General features: G+C 45.0%; 1 protein-coding gene and 1 pseudogene across 1 annotated transcript in view; one reads left to right on the top strand and one right to left on the bottom strand.

Moving 5' to 3' along the window:
* Positions 1–26,717, top strand: part of PDE8A (phosphodiesterase 8A) — a 151,283-nt gene that overhangs the window by 26,655 nt on the left and 97,911 nt on the right. The gene's annotated exons all lie outside the window — the stretch shown is intronic.
* On the bottom strand, positions 19,091–19,601 carry LOC125103637 (60S ribosomal protein L23a-like; annotated as a pseudogene).

Here is a 26,717-nt window from a genome sequence, read left to right as displayed (position 1 = left end):
TGCACATTTTGGTGCCAGACCACCTGTTTTCAAATCTCAGCTCTTTATAGCCAGTTTATAGCTGTGGGATCTTGGGAAAATTACTCAGCCTCTCTGTGCCTCAGATTTCAAATCCTGTAAAGTGAGAATAGTAATTACTCCTGTGTCTTAGCAGTGCTGTGAGGAGTAAATGAATTGATACATGTCAAGCATGCTGAATCGTGTATAGCACATAGTAAACCCTCCCTAATGTTGCCTGTTATTATTTTTCTTAATAGTGGTTCTTATTATGAATGCGAATAGATACGAGGAAGACTCGATGCATCGGGCAGTTGTGGTTCATTGATTGCCGGTGGGCACTCTGCCGGATGAAGTCGGAGTATAGCCAGGCCTCGGGGCCTGGAGTGGAGGGGGGTGGGCTACAGGTCACTGTCACAGTAAAGTGAAGGAGCGGTGACGTGTTGCCATGTGAACCATGACACTGCCCAGGCTAATGGCAGGATTTGCAGTGGATGAGACTGAGCTTGAGGTCAAGGTCCCGTGGCCTTGCTGGATGATGTGTGTCTCAGGCCCTGAGCTGGAGGGGCCGGCTGGAGTGCCAGTGGGGGCATCAGAAGCAGCCTTCCTCTGGGGGAGGGCCCTGGGGGAGGGCAGCTGTGGCCTTGTGTGTCTTACTCAGGGCTTTTCTGGGAGTCTTGGTGCCTGTGCAGTTAGTGGCCCAGAAAGGTGTCCGAGCCAGGTGATACTGGGTGTGTTTGACAGTGAAACCCAGGTTAGTTCTATCTGCTTTAGTGAATTTTCAGAATTCCACTCTCATTCTGTTGATAGCTGTAATGGTCTGCCTGGCTTCCTGTCACCGCCCTTCTCCTTGAACCTTGGTTAGGTTTGTCCCACCAGACCCCTCCTCTTCCTCACTGGGTAACCACCCCAACCCCTACCCCAGTTCAGTTGGAGGAAATGAAAGTCCCTCAAGTTCCACATTCTGGAACTCACTCCTGTTTCTAATACCTGGGCGTCGTTGCCGTGGACCTTTCCTGTCTTCAATCGCAGCACCAGGTAGGGGTCTTGCTTCTCTATCCCAGCTTGGCTACGTGCCAGGGGCCCGCTTTCCCCGCAGTGGAGGCCTCCTTTGCATTCATCCCGGATTTCAAGGATGAGATCTTACCACCTGACATGGACTTCCTCTCCGACTGACACGTCCGCCTGAATCTCTCCCTACCACGCTCACCCCACCCCACCCCATCCTGCCCTTCCTTGCTGAGCCGCCAGCCTGCTGCTGAATCTCCCTAGAGCAGAGTCTGCCAGCATTGTTTGCCGGGGACGCAGGGCTCTTCCTGACCCGGGAGCCTCCCTCTCCCGGGGTCTGAGGAGCCAGGCACCTACTCCACCTCAGCAGGCCCTGTGAGACCCCGGCCCCCGCCTCCCCGGCTGGCCTGTCCTTTGTCTTCAGGGCTCCTGTTTTGACAATGGGCACATGGGAGGGACAGGTTTTGAGTCCTGTAAAAAGAAAAAGGAAGGAAGTGTCCTTCACACAATTTCTGCTCCCTTTTCCTCGTTCTTCCTGGGGTGTCTGTGTGTTTGTGTATGATGTTTTGTTGTTTGGGGGTGGGGGTGTTCATAGTGGAGAAGGGTGGATGGGTTGAAGAGCAGTTTTTACTTTGTCCTCAGCAAAGAAGTCTAAAAAGCTGGCCTGGAGAGCATTCTAGCTCTCTTCTCTCTTTTGATATCATGCAAGTGGCATAACAACTCAGCCTCTTCTGTAAGTGACCATTAGAAAGCCATCTGGGGCTATAGGTGATCTAGAATATTTTATAATCAGACCAAAAAATACTGTCCCTATATGTTTTTTTTTCCCTATGATCTGAAAATAAGGATGTTACAGATTTCTTTATAATGGAATTTATTGTCTTAAGACTACCTATTCTAAAATTTAGGAATTTGGGGTGGTAAATTATGAAATTCACATACAGGAATATATGTGGGGAGTTCAGGCTGGAGAAGGGACTCTTGTCCTTGTTTATTTCATGGCCAGTTTTCTTCAAAAGTTTATATTTTTTCTGGACTGTGATAGGTTATTCTGTCTTTTATGACAAAAACCAGCCAAACAAGAAATAAATGTCTTATGCTATTAGGAGGAATGTAAATTGGTAAGATTGCTTTGGAAAATGGTCTGGCAATATTTACTAAAGTCCAACGAGGCAAGTTCTGTCGCCCACCAATTCTGCTCAGTGTACTACACCCAACAGAGAGGGCTACCTGTGTTGGCCAGGGTCATACACTAGAATGTTCGTAACAGTAGCATTCATAATGGCTAAAAACAAGAAGTAACTCAAGTCCATCAAAAGAATAAGTTGTGGAAGAAGCATATCACGAAATACTCTGGCAGCAGAAATGGGAGAACGTGGTCACCCGCAGCAGCAGGGCTGTTTCACAAGCTAAGTATTCAGTGAAAGAAGCCAGGCCGACAAGACTCCCTCCATCTGCTGTATTATTTGATTTATACAAAGTTCAAAGTCAGAGATGTGGTTTTGGTAGTCAAAGTGGTGCTGACCTTAGGGGAAGAGGGAGGGATAGTGACTTGGAGAAGGCATAAGGGCTTCTATGTTTGGAAGTGTTCTGTTTCCTGACCTGGATGGTAGTTATGCGGATGGGTTCATTCTGTGACGGTTCACCAAGCTACATACTTAGGATTTTTATTCTTTTCTGTGAGTAGGTTAACCTTCAGTAAAAATTTGTATTAAAAACCTCAGTATATGTTCTGTAGGAGCCAGAGTTTTCCCGAATGTGTCTGTCCTTCTGGTCCGCGGACTTGGCATGTACTTGTGCCTCAGTCTAAAGTACTTTTTACTCTGTTTGCACTCAATTCCTCTTCCTCCTTTGGGTCTCCCTTCCCCACACACGCGGAGTGCAGATCCCCACTTGTATGCTCTGTTGACACCCTGTTCTGGAGCACAGCTCGGATTGGTGAGTAGTTGATGGCCTCTCCTGTTCTGCGAGCTCAGAGGCTGGGCCCATCTCTGCAGCCATGTGTCCCCAGGGACGACCCAAGGCCCACACCTACTGGTAGCTGTCAACTGAATGAACCAAACGGACTGGCTGGAGGGAGCGGCCTTTTTCTGGACCCCTTTCCAGATTAGTTCAGGGAAGGGCGAGCTTGAAGGCGCTCTGGGGTTGGAGCCCCTCAAGTCACGTGAAACATTGTTGAGACTGTGGGGACTTCTGCAGCCTCAAAGTGTGACCTGTAGGACAACTTCCCAGCTGAAAGAGCAGTGTTGGCTAATCAATCGATGTCCCTTAACCTAGTTCTGTGTTCTGTGCCCACTAGTCATGTTCTTGAGAACAAACAGTTTATATATGATGACTTCATTTGTTCTGGCTTTTCTCATGACAGTCCTAAGGTCAAGCCTATTTTAAGCCTGAGAAATATGTCCTGGAAGTTAGTTCCAGAGTCCCTATTTCCTTTTTCTTTCCTTAGCATGGAAATCTTGGCTGTCTTCCCCATCCCCACCCCCCTGAACTGTTCTCAGAAACAACTTTGAAAGTAACGTAAATATGCTCTGTGTTGGTTTTGTGTGTGTGTGTGTGTGTGTGTGTGTGCGCACTTGAGTTGTTCTTTTTCACCTGGATGTGGGGAAATAGCACGTTCTCATTTACTGTTCTAACCTGACAGAAGGAGGCCCAAAGCCATACTCAGATGGACCCAGAAAGAGGAAGAATTTAAGACCGTATATTTGCATTTAGGCTTTATTTGTTGGGTGATTTTTGTTGGGTATTTTCCTGTTGTGTAAAGTGGTTGGGAGCTGGGCTCTGGAGCCAGACACTCTCGGTCCCAATCCCAGCCCTGTCACTCCCTGCCTTTTGACCTTTGGTAAGTCACGTAACCTCTCTGGGCCCAAGCTTTTTCTATGTAACATGGGGGATAGTTGTCAAGATTGGATTAAACTGTGAATGTAAAACAATCTGTTCAATGCTTAAAAAGTTGTAAACACTTAACAGAGTAGTTACCTAAAATGGAAGATTCAGTTTTGTTGTTTGAAAAAGAATGGTTTTAACATAGAGTATCTATTAGACTCTAAAAAGTAGATTAGGGTTTTCTTTTTAAGCACATTTTTGGAAGTTAATTTTGTGATTTATAAATGACCATACGATTTACCCTTGGGAACCAAGAAGGAAATATGGTAGCATTATAGCGGTGTGTATGTGTCCCCCCCACCCCCTTTAACTCTGAAAACCAGTGAGAGAAGTTTGGAGAATTGGATTCAGTGTTAACTCTAATGATCGTTTCCTGAAGGACAGTCCCGTCCAGAGTCACACAGAAATCTGGGATATGAGTGGGAGCTTTGAGCTCTTGTCATTTTCTTCCTTCAGCAGTTTCTGGTTGCTTCGCTTTAAGGGCTGCGCTAAATGAGCTTTGGTTCTGATGGGCTGGATGGAGAAATTTCAAGGTCAGAAGGGCTTTGAGGGATGGTGGAAAGAACGGACTTTCTGTGTCCTGCTTCAGCTGTGTGCAACTTGAAAAAGTTATTCCTTTGTCATTTTTCTCGATTTTCTTATTTGCAAAATAGGGGTATTTCTCCCTGATAGTTTTTTGAGAGGATTGAGATTACCTATTTGACCCTTTTCCTAAGAGACCGTGAGATAGGTGTAAAGGAGTTATTCACTTTTTCTTTTTCCATTTAACCTAGTGTCTGCTCTGACAAGAATAAAGGAATTGTTTAGAGGATTCTCTCTAATTAGCTGACTTACTATTTTGAAATATTTTATTGTGGAGAATTTACGATATGTAAAAAGAAGAGAAAAGGGTGTTATATTCGTTGCGTAACAAATCACCCCAGAATTCTCCAGGTCAGGAATTTGAGAGCGGCTTGGGTCGTGGTTCTGGTTCCTAGTCTCTTGGGAGGCTGCAGCCTGCTGTTGGCTTGGGCTCCAGTCAGCCAAGGGCTTGCCGGGGCCACAGGCTTCGCTTCCAAGGTGGTTCCCTCACGTGGCTGGCTAAGTGAGTGCCCCATGTCGGGGTGGGGACCCAGTTCCTCTTGATGTGGGCGGCCTTCACAGGGCTGTTCAAGTGTCCTCAGGACACAGTAGCTGGCTTCCCCCAGAGAAAGTGACCCTGTGCACCAACACAGACAATTATAGTGCCCCCTTTGACCTAGTCTGGGAACTTGTGTGTGATCAGTTCTGCCGTATTTAATTGGTTACATAATAAATCTGCCCTCGGTTGAGCTAAGGAGGAGACCGTGCAAGATCTTCTGGTGATCGTCACGTCTTTAATTCACTAAAGGTTACAGATGGTAACATTCTATCATTCCTTCCTCGTTTAATACTGAAATACTTTTGAAGGAGAAACTTCTCCTGGTTAACTATGTGACAGGATTTGAATAGCATCTGTAGGATAGGTGCTTGCTTCTTGCCCTTCATTTACCAGTTTTCAGAATAAGGGTTTGGTTCTCTAGCATCCTTCCAAAGAGGACCACTTAAATTTTTGGGTTTGTTTTTTGAGTCATTGTGAACTCAAGAATTTTAACATATTTGATGTGCTTCAGCCTTTTGCATTTAATCTGTTTTGATGTTCAGCTCTTGTACCCCTGTTAGAAAAGTAGCGGTACTAACCGTCTTCCTCTTTGCCTTGCTTTGCTCACTTAACAGTATATCCTTGAGGTCATGCCATCATTGTATGGACAGGAATTCCTCTTCAAGAACTGAGATCTAGGGGCGCCTGGGTGGCTCAGTGGGTGAAGCCTCTGCCTTCGGCTCGGGTCGTGATCTCAGGGTCCTGGGATCGAGCCCCGCGTCGGGCTCTCTGCTCAGCAGGGAGCCTGCTTCCTCCTCTCTCTCTGCCTGCCTCTCTGCCTACTTGTGATCTCTCTCTCTGTCAAATAAATAAATAAAACCTTAAAAAAAATTGAGATCTAATTATCTAATTCATATACTCACCCCTTAAAAGTGTACAGTTCAGTGTTTGCGTAGTGGTAGTGGTTGTACAACTTCGCAAATACACTATCTGCCTAATTCTAGAATGTTTTCATCACAGAAACCTGTAGCCATTAGCAGTCAATCCCCATTTGCTCTGGTCCCTCCCACTAACATCCAAGCCCCTGGCAGACCCCAGTCTGCCTTCTGTCTCTTTGGATCTGCCCATTCTGGACATTTTATTTTATTTTATTTTTAAAGATTTTTTGTGTATTCGAGAGAGAGAGAGAGAGAACATAAGCGGGGATAGGAGCAGAGGGAGTGAGTGGTAGGAGCAAGCTCCCCACTGAGCAGGGAGCCCCATTCAGGGCTTGATCCCAGGACCCTGAGATCATGACCTGAGCTGAAGGCAGAGGTTTAACTGATTGAGCCTCCCAGGCACCTCTGGACATTTCGTTGCAATGGAATCCTACACTTTCTGGCCTTTGTGTCTGGCTCCTTTTACTTAGCGTCATGTTTTCCAGTTTCGTCCATGTTGTAGCCCCCCTACCCGCCCGGCCCCGTTCCTCCTCTTTGTCGTGGCACACTGCTCCTGGGCTGGTCCACCACACCTCACTTAGTCAAGCAGCCCGTGTTGGTGAACAACCAGAATGTTTCTAGATTTATTATTAGATGGCCTTGTGCATATACCCTTTTTATTTATTATTGTTGTTGTTATTATTACTATTATTGTTATTTTGGGTTTTTTGGCCAGTGTACCTGGACAGATTCCTACAAATGGGATTGCTGGGCTAGAGGAAAATTGCATATGTAATTTTGCAGGTTGCTGAATTCCCCCCTACAGGGGTTGTACCGTTTCACATTTTCACAAGCAGGGTCTCAGAAATTGTTTCCCTACTGTTTTGTTTCAGTAGGATTTTGTGGTATCTCACTGTATTTTTGACTTTTTATTTGTACTTCTCATATAATGATTGAGGTTGATTGGACATTTATCTTTTCATATGTTTAAGGGTCATTTGTGTTCTTTTTTTCTGTGAATCACTGTTCCTGTTCCTCTGGAACACTTTTCCAAAGGATTGTCTTTTCCATTTTTGGATGCTATTTTTCTATTACACATATTTTTTTTTTTAAAGATTTTATTTATTTATCTGACAGACAGAGATCACAAGTAGGCAGAGAGGCAGGCAGAGAGAGAGAGGAGGAAGCGGGCTCCCTGCTGAGCAGAGAACCCTATTCGGGGCTCGATCCCAGGACCCTGGGACCATGACCTGAGCCGAAGGCAGTGGCTTAACCCACTGAGCCACCCAGGCGCCCCTCTATTACACATATTTTAATCATTTTCCTTCTCACTTTGGTGAAGGCATCTTGTCATGCAAATTGTAAAATTTTTGTGTAATTCTAGTGATACTTTTTCTTATTGTGTCTGGAGTTTGAGTCATAGTGGGAAAGTTTCCCTCTGTCTTTGCCCATGTACACATCCTGGTGTGTGAAGAATAGATCCCCCCCCATACTGCTATTGAATTATTCCCAGCACCATTTATTAAGAAGTCGGTTTCCCCACTGTATGGATACACTATCCTTATGATAAATTTCATACAAAATTGGATCCATTTGTGGATTTCTTATTCTTTTCCATTAGTCTCTATGTCTAATTGTTTGCCATTGCTATGCTTAAAAAAAAAAAGTATTTATTTATTAGAGAGCTCAAGAGCACGAGTTGGGGGTAGGGGGTGGCGGGGAGAGGGAGAAGCAGATTCACTGCTGAGAAGGGAGCCCAGTTGGGGCTCGATCCAAGGACCTTGGGATCATGACCTGAGCTGAAGTCAGATGCTTAACTGACTGAGTCACCCACGCCCCTGCTATGCTTTCTAAATATCTGGTAAGGCTAACCTTGCTCATTTCTTTCCGTTCTTACTTATGTGTTACGGATGAACTTTATGATCTGCTTGTTTAGCTCTGGGGGAGAAAACTTGAAATTATTTTTATTGGGATTGTGTTACATTTATAAATTAGTACAGGGAGAACGGACATCTTTATGATGTTGTTTATTCCTTGCCAAGAACATGGTATGTCTTTCCATTTGTTCAACTTTGTTGTGTTTGGGGGGGGCAGTGCTTTTACAGCTCTCTTCAGAGGTGGTTCTTAAGTGTCTGCTTACTTTATTATTTTTTTGCTTTCATAAGTAGGGTTTTCTCCTCCTTGTATTTTCTAACAGATTTTCCCTTTTATAAATGAAGCCTATTGATTTTGATACCTTTATTGTGTAGCCTTCTAAATCTCTGATTTGTAATACTTTATCAATTTTTTTGGGATTTCAGACATATCATTATATTATTTGTGAAGAGAATTTTACTTCTCTCCCAGTTCTTTTTTTTTTTTTTTAAAGATTTTATTTATTTATTTGACAGACAGAGATCACAAACAGGCAGAGAGGCAGGCAGAGAGAGAGAGAGGAGGAAGCAAGCTCTCCACTGAGCAGAGAGCCCGATGTGGGGCTCGATCCCAGGACCCTGAGATCATGACCCGAGCCGAAGGCAGAGGCTTAACCCACTGAGCCACCCAGGCGCCCCACTTCTTTCCCAGTTCTTAGACCACTAATTGCAGGCTCCTGTCTAGATGCATTGGAGAGCATCTCCAGGGCAGTGTTAGAAAGGTGAGAAGATAGCGTTTTGTTTTCATTACAGAGTAGTGTCTTGTTTCTGACTTTGGTGAGAAAGTTCTAATGTTTTCTCCATTAAGTTTTCTCTCAATTAAGTTTTCTTAATGGAGAAAGTTTTCTCCATTAAGATTAAGAGTAGTGTCTTGTTTCTGACTTTGGTGAGAAAGTCCTAATGTTTTCTCCATTAAGTTTTCTCTTAATTAAGTTTTCTTAATGGATAAAGTTTTCTCCATTAAGATTAAGCGGACTTTTACATGCAATGAAAGGAGTAGAGGAAGGAAATTATGTGGAGAAAGCTTTTGTTTTTTTGTTTTGCTTTTTGTTTTGCTTTTTAAAGCGTGGGTGAGATACACTCAACATTTGTAGTAAATGTGATTATTTCTACTCCCAACTCTGTGGCACAGTGTCTTAATCATTTTATCTACAGCTGATGGAATTAGTTATTTTCAGCTATTTGACAAGGAAAACGCTTAACATATGTGAGGGATAAACACAGTGGAAAACTGTTACCGTATAATTCTAATTTTGAGAAGAGTTGCATGGAAAAAAATATTAAAGGGTGTTTAAAAATGGAAACCTTAGTCTTCATCGTGTAATACCGCTGTGTCAACATCTAGTTTTAGGGTTTGCTGTGGTGGGGGCAAAGATCCTTACACAGCTTCCGTGAAATGCCTCAGCGGCACACGTCACTTCAGCTCACAATCTGTTGGGTAGAACGAGTCAGTGGCCTGACTGTGAGGGGTAGGAAGGGTAACCCTCCAGTGTGTCAAGAAAGAGGGGAACCAGATACAGGGAAGCATTAAAAGTCTGCCACAGCCAAGAACCTCTTTTAGTGCAAATTCTTTAAAATTTTCAGGTTCTTCTATAGTGACTGGCCTGTTCTGGTTTTATTCTACTTTTATAAATTTAAGTTTATTTCCATAAAATTGTTGATTTCATTAAGATTTTAAACTATTTGCAACATATCTTGAATAAGCATGGTTTGATGGGCATTTCAAAATGACAACCTTGACTATACCTCCGTAAGGCCGTGAATAAAATCACCGTGGCTGCTCTGGAAAATGGGTCACGGGCACAAAAGTCACGGCAGACTAACTGGATTTCTGCCACCGTGCAGGGGGACAGGTCGCCGGTCCACAGCAGCCGTGGGGATGGCAGGATGTGGGTGAACTCGGGATGTATTTTGGAGGTGGAATAGTGGTGGTATGCGGAGGAGCAGGTGGGCTGTTTCTGCTGTTTCAGACAAGATGAGGTATTTATGCCTGATGGAGATCAACACACTGATTTCTTAAATGAGACTGTCTTGCTGTCTACAATTTTTTGGTGGTTAATTCACACTCTGGCTTAAACTGTTTCATCGTGGGCCAGTTACAGTTGGTCCGTGGGCCACACTGTCAGCAGTGTGTCCCAGTGTCTGCGATTTCCATTGTAGGACATGCTGTGATTTGATTTAACCAGTCTCTTACTGGTGGACTTCTAGGTGGTTAGCACCTCTTGCCCCAACACCCCTGCCCCAAATCTTCTTTGACATTAGAAATAAGTCCTAATGCTATGAAATCCTTATTTATACAATTATGTATGCACTTTTTATGACCATGGAGGACTGTTCCTGGGGAAAAAAAGATTTTTGAACATATGACAAACTGCTCTCCAGAAAACTTGTTACCCATTTACAGAGACAAATTTTTGCTGTCCTTTTTTACTTTCCAAAAAATCTTTGCTGTTTTAGGTGACAAATAGCATTATTTGAATATCTATTTCTTTGATTACTATTAAGATTGAATTTTTGTCCTGTGTATTTTGGAGTTGATACTTCCTTTGCCAATTCCTTATGGTCCTTTTTTAAAAAAAAAAAACAAAAACAACTTTTTGTTTATTGAGAGAGAGAGCATGTGCACACTCTCTGGCAGGCAGGGAAGGAGCAGAGGGAGATGGAGAAGTAGACTCCCTGCTTCCAGGGAGCCTGACCATGTGGGGGCTGATCCCAGGACCCTGAGATCATGACCTGAGCCAAAGGCAGACGCTTAACCGACTGAGCCACCCAGGTGTTCTTTATGTTCTTGATTATTTTTATTTTGGGATATAAGTACCCTTTATGAAGGGCATTTACTCTTTGACCCTATAGTGGCAATATTTTTCACCATTTTTAAAAGAGATTTTCTTTTTTTTTTTTTTTTTGCTTCACATAGAAAGTTGTCCTTTTTGCAGCAGCTGCTAGCAGCGTCGTTCCTTGTGTGGGGTGGTCAAGGCTTCTGGCTTCCTCGTCTCCACGGCTGCCCTCCATGGGCAGCACATTTGCTGAGTCCACCATGCTGGGGGGAGGAACTTAGGAATTCAAAGCTCCTGTGTCAAGGGAGTCGGCATGGGTGATAGGGGGTATTAAGGGATTATTTTTCACTTGTAGTGGAATTGTGGTTAGGAACAAAAATCTATACATACACAGAAGTATTTCAGGGTGAGAAATGTTAGAGAGTTGCTTTAAAATACTATGGCACTGTCTTTGCCACATCTACTGTGAGAAAGAACGAAGGCCATTCTCAGCAGTCAGACTGTCCACATTCCAGAAAATGTCGACATCGCTCTGAAGGGGCGCACTGTTGTTGTGAAGGGCCTCCGAGGAACCCTGTGGAGGGACTTCCGTCACTGCCATGTAGAACTTCGTCTCTTCAGAAGAGCCTCCAAGTTGACAAGTGGTGGGGAATTTGTATGAACTGTAGCCAGTTCTTTTCTGTCTGTCGCCATGCACAGAACCTGATCGAGGCCGTGAAACTGGGCTTTCGTTGCAAGATGAGATCCATGTATGCTCCCTTCCCCCCCAGTGTTGTTACTCGGGAGAATGGTTCTCTTTTTGAAATTCACAATTTCTCAGATGAAAAATACATCTGCACGGTTTGGATGAGGCCGGTGTTGCTTGTTCGGTATCTCAAGACCAGGATGGTGAGTCAATGCTTGAAGGAAATGACATTGAACTTGTATCAAACTCAGTTGCTTTGATTCAGTAAGCCACAACAGTTAAAAATAAGGTTATCAAAATTTTGGATGGTGTTTGTTTCTGAAGAAGGAAAGTTCAACAGGCTGATGAGTAAGATCTAAGTTGTCCCTCTATAGAAACAGCAAGATGCCAGATGATTTTTCAGACTTATTTGTGGTATTTTATTATGAAAAATACTTTGTCATTTTACATTTATTTTAATAACACGGGCTCAAAGTGGCAGGTAAAGTATAAAATCTCCAGCTGCCTCCTTTTTTGTTTTTGTGCTTTATTTTCTTTCCATGTGCCTATTTAAATTCCAGTTAACATACAGTGTAATGTTAGTGCCGGTGTAGAAGTTAGTGACTCAGCACTTACGTACAACACCTGGTGCCCCTTACCACTAGTGACCTCCTTCATCCTCAGTATGTGTGATGTTTTAAAGATACAATAAAAGCTGTATCGATTTGGGACTTTTTCTTAACCAGTAATTCTTTCCAGCTCTTTGGCAAGTAAACCATTCAGAAATCAAAACAAAACAAAACCCCCAAAAACTATAGCAAAAAAAGGGTAAATGTAGCAAGTGTGTCAAAACTTTAATAATTGAATCTGGGTGGGCATATGGGGGCTCTTTATACTATTCTTTGTTTTTGTGTATGTTTGTGAACTTTCATTGTAAGACATTTTGAAAAAGCCCTTGGGTCTTTGGAGGGCTTGGTTGGGGGTGGTGGTTCTTCAGGGTCCTTGCGGCTTGGGGTTCTCTCGGCCCCTCTCTCCTGGCACCCTGCAGGCGATGTGGTGATTCACATCAGACGTGGAGCCACCCTTAAAGTCAGAAACGAGTCCAAGCAGGAGGCTCATTATTGCCTCTTTATTTAAATGTCCACAGTCATTTGCAAATACTACATATTCTCTCTCAGGTACAAAGTTCTAAGTATATCAGCTAAATTAAGCTTATTAATCTTCCAAATCCCGTCTGTGTTTATTTTGTACGCACCCAGGCTGCCAAAGAAGGAAGGTGGCATTTAGAAGTCCTCCGCCACAGTTGCGGTTTGAGGCTGCTTTCTCCTTGTACTTCTCACAATTTGGGGCTTAAACAAAAATCTATTTTTAAATTTTGAAATAATTTCAGACTTACAGAAAAGTTGGAAAAATGTAGTGCAAGAATTCCTGGTAATTCCTCACCCTGATTGCCCAGATGTTCAGGTTTTACTGTGTGCTATTATCATTTATTCTCTGTATCGGTTAGAATTATTTTTGGAATCATTTGAAAGTAAGTTGCACAGATTATGTCCCTTTACCCCTGAATACTTCAGTACATGTTTCCTCAAAATGGGAAGATTTTCTGTAATCCATACTGATATCAAAACAATGAAATGAATATTGTTACAGTACGGTTAACTCTTCTATAAACCTTAATCAAATTTCACCAGTTGTCTCACTAATTTCCTTTATAACAAGAGAAAATTATTATTTTTTAATTTGACAGATCGCAAGTAGGCATAGAGGCAGGCAGAGAGAAGGAAGCAGGCTCCCCGCTGAGCAGAGAGCCCGATGTGGGGCTTGATCCCAGGACCCTGAGATCATGACCCAAGCCGAAGGCAGTGGCTTAACCCACTGAGCCACCCAGTTGCCTTTATTATTTTTTAAAAGATTTGCCTCCCCATTTGAGAGGGAGAAAGAGAGCATGAGTGGGAGGGACGAGGAAGAGAGGGAAATAGAACCCTGCGGATGCCTTGCTGAGCGCAGAGCCCGATGTAGGACTTGATCCCACAACTCTGAGATCAGGACCCAAGCCTATGCACCATCCAGCGCCCCAAGAAAAATTATTTTTTAATCTAGGATCCAATCCAAGATCACCCATATAGTTGTCATGTCTCTTTAGTCTTTAATCAGAGAATGTCCCTTGGTGTTTATATTGGGATCTAGACATTTTGGAAGAGTTCAGGCCAGTTATTTGTAGAATTTTCATTATTTTAGGTTTGTCTGCTGTTTCCCGTGATCGATTCAGGTTAGGCACTTCGGGCAGGATACCAGAGATGTGACGTCACGGCCTTCCCAGCGCATCCTGTCGGAAGGCATGGTATTCCTGCTGCTGTCCACTGGGATTCCTTGATTGAGATGATGTCCTGTGGTTTCCTCACTATTTTTCCCTTTGAAATCAGTGACTATCTTGTGGGCAGGTATTTTGAGTCTATGTAAATACCCTTTTTCTCACTAAACTCTTATCAGCTGGCTATATCATCCGTTGGTGATTTTTGCCTGAAACGTTTGTTACTATAATGGTTACTACATGGTGCCTCTTCAGTCCTGGCTAGGCGTTCTGACGTGCTGCTTTGTTACTCAGCGACTTGCAGTCAGCCTCAGGACTTTGAGTTGAGATACACAGGACATTAGGGCAAAGAGCCGCTGTACTCCCGCATCAGGCCGGACACATGCCTGCGTGCTTCTCGTTTCTCCTTAGGGAAGGCCTGCTTGGGTCCAGGTCTCACCCTTGCCTCTGGCTGTCCGCTGCGGTCTCAGCTCCAGCTCTCTTCCACAGCCCAGCAGTGACATCTGGGTATTAGGAGCAGTTTTTCATGATGTCTGTGGCACAGAACGCAGCATATCCACGAGGAGAAACCAGCTGAGGCTGCATTTTTCGGAAGATGTCTGTGGCACGGTAGCATGTCACGGATTTCCATCTAATGGGGTCTGGGGAAGATTGTTCATTTTGTTGAATGGTGGATGGATGCCTGTGTTGACATGCTAAAGGGAGAGCGTCCATAGAGGAGAGATGGCCGGTTAGGACAGAGGGAACTATTGTCAGGATTCTTGAAGAGGTGGGCTCAAGTGGTGGGATTAGCTCTGGGCAGGAGGAAAGACTGGCATTCATGGAATGGATGCCACCGTTTTTGCAGGTTAGGAGTAAGCACAAATTTTAAGGAGTTATTATTGCCCAAGTGCCTTATCTTTCTTTGTGAAATAGAAGCGTGAGCCTATCCTAAGAGTGAGGGGACACAAACCATGAACACGTCATTGGATAGGGAAAGAGTTGTGGGGGGATAAGAGCTATCTGGGGCCTATAGAAAGCTCTCCAGGCAGCTGGGGGCGGATAGCATGCGTGCTTGGTGGCCTCCGTCTACGAAGCTGTGTGATTTTCTCCAGGAGTGCCCAGCATCCCAGTGAAGAAATGTAGGAAATGAACAGTTGTGTTGATTAGGGCACATAATTTGCCCCACATTGTGTCAGCAAGGAGAGGGAGATGGGAGAGCAGAAGGAGGGATGAGAGGGTAGCACTTGTCAGGAGAGGTGGTCAGTTGGGCAGAAAGTAGAAGAGCGAATGGAGGAAGTCAGAATTTCAAGAAGAATAAGGGTTCCGCTGAGCTGGCGGGATGGGTATTTTAGTCAGAAGGTAGGATACTGGAGTTGAGCCTTTCTGTCGTGGGACGGTTCTGGCAGATGGGGGGCTGGAGCGGAGTGGGGTGGAGGGAAATCACAGGGTTGTAGCAGAACCTGTGCGAGCCACTGGGTGGCTTATTTACATGGATGCTGACAGCTGGTTGATGATAGGACACTGGTGGAGGGCGGATGACCATGTTCCAGGTGTTCGGGGAGGTGCTGGAATCTTCAGAGAAGGAGGCGGAGGTGAGCGGGAATGAAACATGATGTTGGCATTTTTGTCAGCCGGGGGATCGGGATGGCTGGATGTGCAGGGGTCCTGGAGCTGGCTGGCTGCAAGCCTCCGGAGGTGCCTCGAAGCTAGTGGAGAGAGGCGTTCGTTCAGCTTTCCAGCAGAGGTTGGTCATCAGGTCTTTGCTGGTTATGTCTTCTTCCTGTAGCCCTGTTCTCTACCTGCTAACTCCTACTGTCCTTCAGGAACGACATTGATTCTTTCAAGAATCTTTCTCAACGTTGAGGTCTGTGCTTCCCTCTGACTTAGCAGGTAGCACACCCTGTTGTCATTGTCTGCTTGCTGCTCTCCTCTCTAGACCGTGACCTCCCTGATGGAGGTAGGGACTGCATCTTGCACGGTGCCTGGCATCCGTTTGGTTGAACTGTATGGAATTGCTACTTAGAAAGTGATTTTGTCTGGTTTGTTATGTCTCTCCCTAATGGGTGACTTTCCTTTGTCAGCTCATCTTGAATCTTTGTCTGAAGTCACACGGCCCTTTCTTAGTTTGGCCTTAGCCAGATGCCACGCGGATGAGCAGAGTTGTTTCATAGTGACCAACCCTAATTTCTGTGCAGGCCGCCGACCGTCCGTTCACTCTGCTTAGGTTTTGGTTTATGTTTTGTTAACTTCGCTTTTCTGTAGAAGAGGTAAAAAGAAACTTGTTTGTATTCTGTTTTCCCCGGGTGCCAAGAATTTCTCAGCCCGTTTGCCCACGCATTTCATTCTTGTTTGGATTCTGACCGAGTACCCACAGACCAGGCCACGGTCGGGGTGCGGGCTCACTGTCCACTTGAGGGGCGGCCCGCGCTGCTGCTTGAGGCTTCAGCGTGCGAATGGGCGCGGCTGCTTTTTTGAACAGTGACTTCAGCTTACCAGTTGCCCTAGATCGTTTTTTAAAAACTTTTCATAACGTGTGTGCATCACACATTAAAGAACGCAGTGAAGAATTTCCAGGTTAAAAACAAAACAAACACACAAATGGAACCAGGTTTATCTGGAGTAATCGTGAAACATTTTCCTTCACGCATTAGGGAGACATGCTGTGCCTAAGTGGGTTAGCCTAGGGTCTTTGACGGCTTCTGGTTCTTTTCACTTGATCTTTTCTTCTACTGTCTCCAGCTCAGAGGTGTTTGTTCTTGCTTTTGTGGGCACCGAGAATATACCAGAGACATGCTCTTCATCTCCCAAGGCCACCGTAAGTGCTTGAAGTCAGCTGAATTCTGACTTCTTTCTAGGGGTACTCTCTCGAAGCCGGGTCCTTGAGATGAGCTCCTTGCATGAGGAGTGCTTGCTCAAAGAGCTTCCCTTCCTTTCTGGAAGTTTCCTTAGTGCTCCCAGGCTGTCCTTCCTGGGAGTCCTGTCTTCGACATGAGTTTTCTGGTTTTTTGCCTCAGGACGAGGACTGTAATATTAACCTTAACTAGTGACATTTAAAGAAAGAAACCCAAAGCCTGTTTAACCAATTAAAGTTCTCTGGCCCCAGGCCTGCAAGACACTCTCCTTCCACCAAAAATGCATCTTACTCCCCCCACCCCTCCCTTTTTTAAAAAGAATCTGCTAATCCTTAACAGATTAATCTGAGTTTATATTCAGATGAAGGTTGCCCATTAACAGAAAAGCCTGAAACTGTGGATGGGCTTGACAGTGTTGAGAGTGGATAGAAGTAAATAGCCTTTAGACCAGAAACATTTGGTGGGGCCCGGGGACCTGAAGTATCTGTTTGGCAGGGAGTTACGCAGGGACGTGGGACCTCCCTTAGGTTAGGGACACCTTGAGACTCAGACCAGAACAGTGTAACCTTCCTGTTCTTCAGAGTTTGGCCCCCATGAATCTCCAGGCTTTTTGATGCTGGCTCCTTCACATGGGGCCAGAACCCTACCTTCTACCTTATCCTACCCAGCCCATCCCGTTCATTCCCTTTTACAACCTGAGTATGCATAGACTCCTGGAGAACTTTGCAGGGCTGAATGCCAAGCCTCACATTCTAAGTTAGTGTCCTCTTAGCTAGTGTTGGTCATATCGCCCACTGACGGGTCGTGACCTCAGGTGTGCAGGTCATGCCTGGCACTGTCGTTCTAGTCATTACTGCTCTGTTTCAAACCACCCCAAACTTAGTGGCATTAAACAACAGACATTTTATTATGGTTGTGGATTCTGGCCTAGGAATTTGGACAGGGCCTGGCAAGGAGTGGCTCGCCTCTGTTCTGTGATACCTGAGGCCTCAGATGGCAGGGCGCAGGACTCCAGTGGCTGTGAGTTAGGGTCTTTTTGAGGCCGCTTCACTGACCTGTCTCGTCCGTGGGCCTGCCATGCCTCCAGAGCTGGTGGGATCAGCTGGGACCGTTGACCGAAGTACCCGTATGCAGTCTCTCTCCCAGCGGCTTGGACATTGCGTAGCATGGTTGCTGGGTTCCTACAGGGAAGTGTCTGGGGAGTGAGTGTTCTCAGTTGGTTGAAACAGTCATGAGCCTGTCCAGATTCAAAGGGAGTGAACAGAGATCCCTACCTCTCAAGGCCCTCTCAAGAAGGAGGCCAAAATATGCGCAGCTGCCTTAAAAACTACTAATGGTTTAATAATCAATTTAAAATATTTTATTTATTTATTTGACAGAGCACAAGTAGGGGGAGCAACAGGCAGAGGGAGAGGGAGAAGCAGGCCCCCCACTGAGCAGGGAGCCAGATGCAGGGATCGATCCCAGGACCCTGGGACCATGACCTGAGCCGAAGGCAGAGGCTAAACAGACTGAGCCACCCGGGCACTCTTTATTTATTTTTAAAGCCATTCTTTTGTTGCTAGAGATTTTATTTTATTTATTTATTTTGAGAGAGAGAGAGAGAGCACGCGTGTGCATGCACATGCACGCGCATAGGGGGAGGTGCAGGGGGAGAAGGAGAATCTCAAGCTGACTCCACGCCCGACACAGAGCCCAAGGGGGGCTGGATCTCAGGACCCTGAGATCATGACCTGAGCTGAAATCAAGAGTCAGACGCTCAACTGACTGAGCCACCCAGGCGCCTGGCTGTCGGTTATTTTAAGATGAGGTGGGAAATAAGGTAACAGTGGCTCATGCAGTAAGAATAAGTATGTCAGACTTGTGTTTCAGTTATGTTTGGGATCTGCGTATACTCTGGTTCATGATGTAACATGTTTTTCTTAGTGTGGACGACAAAATGTATTTTTAAAATACTGTCTAACTGTAGTAACATCTAACTTGGCTTATGAACACCAAATTTTATCTCTTAATACCTCAATGAATAGGTTATTATGATGGGGTTCTTAGTCACTTATAAAGATGAAAACCTAAGGAATTGGTTGTCATTTGCTTGTAGGGACAAAAGAAAGGCCTCTTTTTTGGATCCGCTTTGGAGACCTCCCCAGGCTCCGCTGGAGTCACCACACCTCAGAGGGGGCTTCAGAAGTGGTGGGTCTGGTGGCCAGAACTCCCTGGGGTTTTAATTTAATCTTTGCCTATGGGTTTCCCTAACAAGTAGCAAACACGTGTGAAATGAAGAGGGCATACTTCTCTTTGCAGATGATCAGAAAATATTTAAGGATCTGAAGGCTGAAGAATGAGCCGGAGCAGAGAGAAAGCTAGCCGCCTTCTCTGAGGAAGGTGGTATGTGCAGTGCAGCAGTCTCAGGAGAGGTGTCCCACATCAGCATTGAAACCAAAATGAAAGACTGAGATTAGGGTCAGCTCAAACAGCCTGCCTTCCTCTCCTTCCTCCCTGTTATTTCCACTCTCTCAAAGAAATGTGGAGAGATGACTAAGCAGTGGCATTCGCTGTGCTCGTATAAAACATTGTATCACACGACAGCTTTTATGGAATGGTGCCATAAAAAGACTAAAGTTGTACTCGAATATCTTAGAAAATTTACATAATTCCATGTTACTTCTTTTTTTTTTTTTTTTTAAATCATGAAAAAACTGTATTTAGATTTAGCCAGCTGGACTCAGTTTAGATGATCCCAATTTTGTTGGCAACATCCAAAGCATCATAGTCAGGGGCCAGCCAAACGTATGCCTTCTTCTCTCCATCAGGCCTGATTAAGGTGTTGACCTTGGCTACATCAATGTCATAGAGCTTCTTCACAGCCTGTTTGATCTGGTGCTTGTTGGCCTTGACATCCACAATGAACACAAGTGTGTTGTTGTCTTCTATTTTCTTCATGGCTGACTCAGTAGTCATGGGGAACTTGATGATGGCATAGTGATCAAGTTTGTTTCTCCTGGGGGCGCTCTTTCCAGGGTATTTGGGCTGCCTTCGGAGACACAGAGTCTTGGGTCGTCAGAACATAGGTGATGTGTGGATCTTTTTTTTGTGACTGTGGACGCCTTTCAGCACCGCTTTCTTGGCCTTCAAAGCCTTTGCTTTGGCTTCGGCTTTGGGAGGGGCTTCCTTCTTAGCTTTCGGCACCATCTTCATAAAAGGCCCATGTTACCTTTTTTTTTTTTTTTTTTTAAAGATTTTATTTATTTATTTGACAGAGAGATCACAAGCAGGCAGAGAGGCAGGCAGAGAGAGAGGAGGAAGCAGGCTCCCTGCTGAGCAGAGAGCCCGATGCGGGGCTCGATCCCAGGACTCTGAGATCATGACCTGAGCCGAAGGCAGCGGCTTAACCCACTGAGCCACCCAGGCGCCCCCCCATGTTACTTCTTAATGTGGAAGTTACACACGTTCACTCTAGAAAACTAGAAAGTACAAATAAGCAAACCTAAAATAAAAATCTTCTGCTGTTTTATACCTAGGGAAAATCACTGATTTTGTCGTTGTTGTTGTTGTAGTTTGTGTATCCTTCCTGTCATTCCTCTGAGGACATATCCATATTAAAAGAACAAAACAGGGGCACCTGAGTGGCTCAGTCGTTAAGTGTCTGCCTTTGGCTCAGTTCATGATCCCAGGGTCCTGGTATCTAGCCCCACATTGGGCTCCCTGCTCAGCGGGAAGACTGCTTCTCCCTCTCCCACTCCCCCTGCCTGTATTCCTTCTCTCTCTGTCTCTGTCAAATAAATAAAATCTTTAAAACAAAACAAAACAACAAATGATGGGCTCTTACAGTACATTTTTCTGAAACCTGGTTTTGAAACTTAGGTGGATGTGTTCCATGTCAATTAATGTACTTCATTGCCAGAAACACTTCATACTCTTAGGTTTCATGGGGATAGTATTAACCATTTGCTGATGACATCTGACTGTTACAAATGTTGTGAAACATCCATATAGCTAAATCATTTTCCCCACACCATGATAATTCTTAAATTGTTCCTAAGTTAACACAATTTTTTGAGTATGAATATATATATATATATATACATGATACAAAATACCATTTTTTTTCCATGATTTTTCTTTGAGACATGCATATAACTTGAACTGTTGAGTCAAAGGACGTGAACATTTAAAAACCTTGGTATCCGTGCCACTAAATTGTCTTTGACAAGTGTACCAGTCTACACTCCTCCCAGAGTGTTATCTGTTCCTGGAATTTGACAGTTGGACGGGGTAGGAACTCATTCCTTGCTTGCTTTTGATTGTGTGATGTGTTTGGGTTGTCACTTCCTCTTAGCCTTTTTTGCCTCTCAAAATCCTGCCTGCTCTTCAAGGCCCAGCTCAGCTCCCATCTCCTACCGGGTCCCTCCCTTCTGCCCCGACTTAGGGATTTGTTTTGTCCTTTTCAGTCAACCGTGGTTATCTTGAGAGTATTAAGCACTGTGTCTTATTTTTTTTTTTTAAAGATTTTATTTATTTATTTGTCAGAGAGAGAGCGAGAGAGAGCGAGCGCAGGCAGACAGAATGGCAGGCAGAGGCAGAGGGAGAAGCAGGTTCCCTGCCCAGCAAGGAGCCCAATGTGGGACTCGATCCCAGGACGCTGGGATCATGACCTGAGCCGAAGGCAGCCGCTTAACCAACTGAGCCACCCAGGCGTCCCACTGTGTCTTATTTTTAATCTTCTTTCGCATGAGGCTTAATTCAGTGCATGTCTCCAGGACTTGTAAATACGGAATGAAATTTGAGTCCACCAAAAAGGACTGTGATAGCAAACAGTAGTCTTTCCGAAGAGCGATGTAAGGAATAAAAATATTCGCCAAACAGAAGACCATGCAGAGGTCTCTGGAGAGCATATAATTTTGGCATTTCATTTAGGCAGCCTAGCCTTGAAATTCTTTGTTAATAATAACTGACATATTTTGTCACTTTTCTTATTTTAACCATAGGTAGTAGGATCCCCTCCAGCCAGGATTTTTTTTTTTTAATGACCGAACTTTCCATTAAAAGTTATTTTCCCAAATTAATGTGGGCTATAGTCAGAAATTTACCTTTCCTATTTTTACTGTCTTTCCCTTCTTCCGCATTGACTTTGCTTCAGACTCCGTTAGAGCTATTCTGGTCTCTTGGGTCTTTTTTTTTTTTTTTTTTAAACTTTAAACTTTGGAGCATCATTCATAATTTGCGGAGACCATTTTTTTTTTTTTTTTAAACCAAAGGCTCTTTTCTGTACTTTTAATATCCGTTACATTTCGCCTCTGTCCTTTATCTTCTCCCAGATACACAGCATTTTATTTCCATGTATTCTTTTTTTCCTCCACTTGAAGTGTTCTGGTGATGCTGAGTAAAATCATGAGAAGGTCCGATGGTAACAGTCTATAAAATCCTGGGACAGAAACCTTTTCTCGTGCCAGCCTCGGCCTCGCAGTGTCCCTGCCAAGCCTTAGCCAGGCCCTTTCGTTGAAGCTGCCCGGTTGCCCCGTGCATCTGGCACGTTCGGCTGCGACAGGCGGGGCTTTTCATCTGCAGCTAACGGCCCTCACGGCTCAAGAGCTCCTTTCCTTAGGCGGCGGGTCTGGAGGCCTGAGGTCCTAGGATGGGGGATCCAGAAGCTCCGGGCAGCATGTCTGCGGTCGCCTGCACGGTAGCCGCCCTGTCCTCGGCATTCATCTCACGCCGCGTGGTCACAGGGAGGAAGACGTTCCCCCTGAGGCCCCCTCCCGGACTGACCCGTCCCTTCAGGTCCTAGGCCCAGGGCTGGCGAGGGGGGGAGGGACGCTGTAGGGACCGCAGCCTGCGGCGCCCTCTCCTGTGGAGCCTCAGCCTCTCTCCCTTTCTCAGACCTGGTCTAGTTCCCCTCTTTGGAGCCCCACCACCATTTCCGAGCTCTTTTCTCGTGTGATGCCCTAGAGACCGCGGACGATGGTTGCGTGGACTCTTCCCGAGCTTTGTCTTCTTGTGGAACCTCTTCCGTTCCTCGTGGCACCTGGCCCCGTGGCCTCCACGGAGTCCTTCCCCGTCTGGCAGGATCTCCCAGCCGCGGCCTCCCCCGGCCCGCCCGCTCTCCTGCCGTGAACGTGGACGTGGCTGCTCACTTCCAGAGCTGGCCCCGAGCAGGCCGCTGTTCAGTTTCCAGCTGGTGCTTGTGCCCGGCCCTCACCGTCTGCCCCCAGTCCCTCTGTGGCCTCATCGACTCGCGAATCTTCCGTCTCAGTCACCCTTAGCCACGGGTTGTTCCTAAATGCCCTTTCCCCCTTCTTACCTGGCACAACCCTGCAGTTCCTTGAAGACTTACTTCGGCAGCGTCACTCTCGAGAAAACTTCTGTGACCGCCCTTGCCCCCGCCCCCGCGGGGGGGAGTTAATCAGTCACTTCGTACTCACACTCTGTGCAAGCATTTGTTGTTAAACATTCACGAAGTGTTGTAATTATTTGTATTTTTCTGTCCTTCTATATTGAGCCTCTGGGAGGTAGGATCCATATTTGTATTTCTAAAACTTTGGCATTTGGCATAGGTTTAGTGCATCAACAGTGCCCCTTAAATATTTGTTGAAGTGGAAGAATGAGTGACAGTTTCATATCCACACCTGCTGATTGAACAGCTACTTCGTACCTTCCTTGCAAAGGAAATCTGTGTATACGAGAAGATTATAAGTGATAAAATAGCGTAAGATGCTATGATGTTACCGAAGCCTGAATCTGGTAGTGCATTACGGTTCTTACCCGGCGGACGGGACTGTCTCAGCGTGACGTGTCCAACCTAGAGCCGCATGATGATGAGGGGCAGAGCTGGGACTGGACTTCTGTGTCTCTCACATACCTCGTCTTCCAGTTTCTGTGACACCGTCTTGCCAGATGGACGGGAGGGGGTTATAATTAGCCCATCCGTGTGGCTGTCCAAGATTCTGCCTCTGTGTTCCTCGTCTGTGTGCCTTTGCCCACGTGGACCTTTCTGTACCTCTCTGCTTGCCAGAGTCCTGCCTGCCTTCGCACACCCAGCCTGATTCTTGCCTTTGGGCCCTCCCTGCTCAAAACTACCTTGCCTTTTCCTGAGTGTCTGTAGCTGTGTAGCACGCGAGCCAGTGCAGTGCAGACGCAAGCGTGGCCTTGGGGGTCTAGGTACTACACCCTCGCCTACTGGTTGTGTGACAACAAGTAGATTAGCCTTGCTGAGCCTCTGTTTCCCAATTGTGAATAATAACAGTTCCTACTTTATAGGATCGATTAGATAAGAGTAGATACTCTTTGGTACATAGGAAACACCCAAACCTTACAGGCGGTTATTGTTGGTAGCGGCTTGGTTACTATTAATCAATCACTGCGGCTGGTTACTGGCCTTCTAGAGCTGCAGTTCTCGCGCCCGACTGCTTACTGAGTCCAGTGTTACCCCGTTTTATAGGGGCCATATCCAGACTTAAAGGCTGCACTCCAACACTTGTTGGAATGTGTTTGCGAGTAACATTCACTTATAGCCCGTTCTTGGCACATGCCCGTACTTAGCCATCTGGAGGTTTGCTCATTTGTGGAGGGGATGTCTCGTTGAAAAAGTTGTTTCTGTGGTCTGCCGAGAGGAAGAACAGAATGTTTTCTATCTTCACAGCTACAAGCAGCTTTGAGGTTCCGTGTTTGTGTAGCTCTAAGTCTCTATTAATTAAGGAAATGGATTAGGAAAGACAGTTTAATGAAAACTCACGTACTGCAGGCAATTTGCACACACTCCAGTGTTTGACACCCTCGTGCAAGCTCACCTCTGGTTGTCCGAGGAGCGGTCTGTAATTCTCTTGACCGTCTTCTTGATTTAATAACCTAGGGAGATTTTTTTGTCCTTGGTATAAGGTTTGGATAATTTTGTTGTTTGGATTTTCTCTGTCTTGTAAATGAGAAACCAGGACAACACAGTGTATTAATTATACAGGGAACAAAGGTCGTGGAAACGGTAACTTTTCAAAAGAACCCTTAGTTACCTAGTTTTTAAAGACCTAGGACAGCTTGTTTTACTTCTCAAAGCCTGTGGAATAAACCCCTCATTTTCTCTGATTTACAAGGAAACTAAAATGTGGAAAATTTGATCTTGAGGGGGCATGACTTCTGGTTTATGGGATTGTTTATTTTAAAGTTTAAACATTGCAGTGCCTCATGATACTCTTAGTTAAAAGGAAGTTCTTGTGACTGTCATGTAGCTATAAAAATTATAATTCAGATCTATATTTCTAAGAAAATACTCAATTTTAAGTGGGGAAAAAAAAGGCACAGGAAAAGGTAGATTTATATGCAACAGGATGTGTGCTCCTATGTTAATAGGAATTACTTTAGGGGCGCCTGGGTGGCTCAGTGGGTTAAGCCGCTGCCTTCGGCTCAGGTCATGATCTCGGAGTCCTGGGATCGAGCCCCACATCGGGCTCTCTGCTCTCTCGGGGAGCCTGCTTCCTCCTCTCTCTCTGCCTGCCTCTCTGCCTGCTTGTGATCTCTCTGTCCAAAAAAAAAAAAAAAAAAAAAAAATAGGAATTACTTTAGGCTAATGAGATTTCAGGTAATACATTTTTGTTTTCTTTTTCCTCTGCACCCTTTCTGTATTGTCTGGATTTTAGAGTGCCATGTGTTACTTTACATTCAAAAAAATTATAAAGCCATTTTCTTTCTGTAGAAAGAAAAGTAGAACTTAAGATTTGAACATGCTGAAGTCATCCTCTCTCTATCCTCTCCTGGCATTATCCCTGGCAACCAGGAGGAAAAGAAACAAAAATGAAGACTCTGTCTTTGAAGAAATTAGGAAATGCCTGAAACCTCAAGCCAGAAAAGAAATGGAAAGGGTCTTTGAAAGATTGAATCAGGAGTATGAGAGGAAGTAGACAGAAGACACTTAGAGCTGTAGATCCGAGGAAAAGGAAAAACAAACAAACAAAAACCAAGTAGCAAATAACATTTTCCAAGGTGAGAAATACACCATGGGTTTCAAAGGTGAAATGTTTTGTTTGAACTAACGGAAAAGTAGACACAGGCAGGTGGCAGGAACAGGCCCAGATCCGGTATAATTCCAAGGTAAGAGGTTGGGGGTTGAGTGAGGACTTAGACAAGTGATGTGTGTGGGGAGCAGCCTGATCTGTGGTGGCGGAAGGAGAGGCGCTAAGCCCCTGCAGCCATCTGTCCCTTTTGGTTAGGGGGAGAGAGAAGCTAGAGAACCTTCCCACACCCTGTATGCACACAGACACCATAGTCCTGCCAGAAGAAGAAAGCAGTCTCCTGTTCCCTTCAGTATGGCTCTGGCCATTCTCCCAGATGAAGCTTCTTCAAGTAACTGGTCCAGGAAAAACGGCCTTCAAAAATGTATGATCAAAGAACGGGCCAGTTTAGGATCTAGACAAACATGATTACCAGAAAAAAATGATAAGGAGACATGAAAACAACAACAACAAAAATGATGAACAGCTCTCTCTAGAAAAACACTGGCACAGAACAAATGAAAATTATGACTGAACATTTCACAAATTAGAAAAAGTCAATCCACCTTTATAAAGAACTGGAGCATGAAAAAGAACTACAGGACCTCAGGGAAGAGCTGAGAAGCCAATAGGAAAAGGCACCCGAGTCCAGGAAGGACAGTGAAGGAGAAGAAGAAAACCATCAAGGTTGAACGTGCTGTAACATGATGTATGGAAAACTGGAATGGAGCAGGTGAGCAGAGTGAAATAGAACTAGTTACAAAGAATTAGGGAGGGAATGGTAGATGCACAAAATGTACAAAAATTGTCTACAGCAGGGGAAAGAAATGTGAAGGGTTTTTTTGGTTGTTGATTTTTTAGAAGATCTATTTATTTATTTTAGAGTGTGTGCCTATGGGGGAGGGGGCAGAAGAAGAGGGAGAGAGAGGATTCCAAGCAGACTCTCTGCTGAGCACAGAACCTGACCAGGGGCCTGGTCCCAGGACCCCGAGACCATGACCTGAGCCGAGATCAAGAGTCGGCCGCTTAACCGACTGAGCCACCCAGGCGCCCCAGAAATGTGAAGTTTTGGGCTGCAAATGTAAAGAATTATTTGGGCAGCCAGACCAAAAGCTCAACTCACTTGTGAGAGGGGAAATTGTGGCTGCTTCCTATCATCAGTCCACACAGGAGAACACTGACAGATTCCTTCAGAAGTGTTGATGACTCAACACTCCAGCATTTTATATTCAGTGAAATTGTTTAAAAAAAAAAAAAAAGGTATTTAATGTAAGATATTGAAAAGATTATCCTCATGAACCCTTCTTGAGGAGTCTAGTCAAAGACAAACTTCAGT

This window comes from Lutra lutra, chromosome 7 (genome assembly GCF_902655055.1).
Source record: "Lutra lutra chromosome 7, mLutLut1.2, whole genome shotgun sequence".
In the NCBI taxonomy this organism is placed as follows: domain Eukaryota; kingdom Metazoa; phylum Chordata; class Mammalia; order Carnivora; family Mustelidae; genus Lutra; species Lutra lutra.
This window is presented reverse-complemented; position numbering and strand designations above follow the sequence as displayed.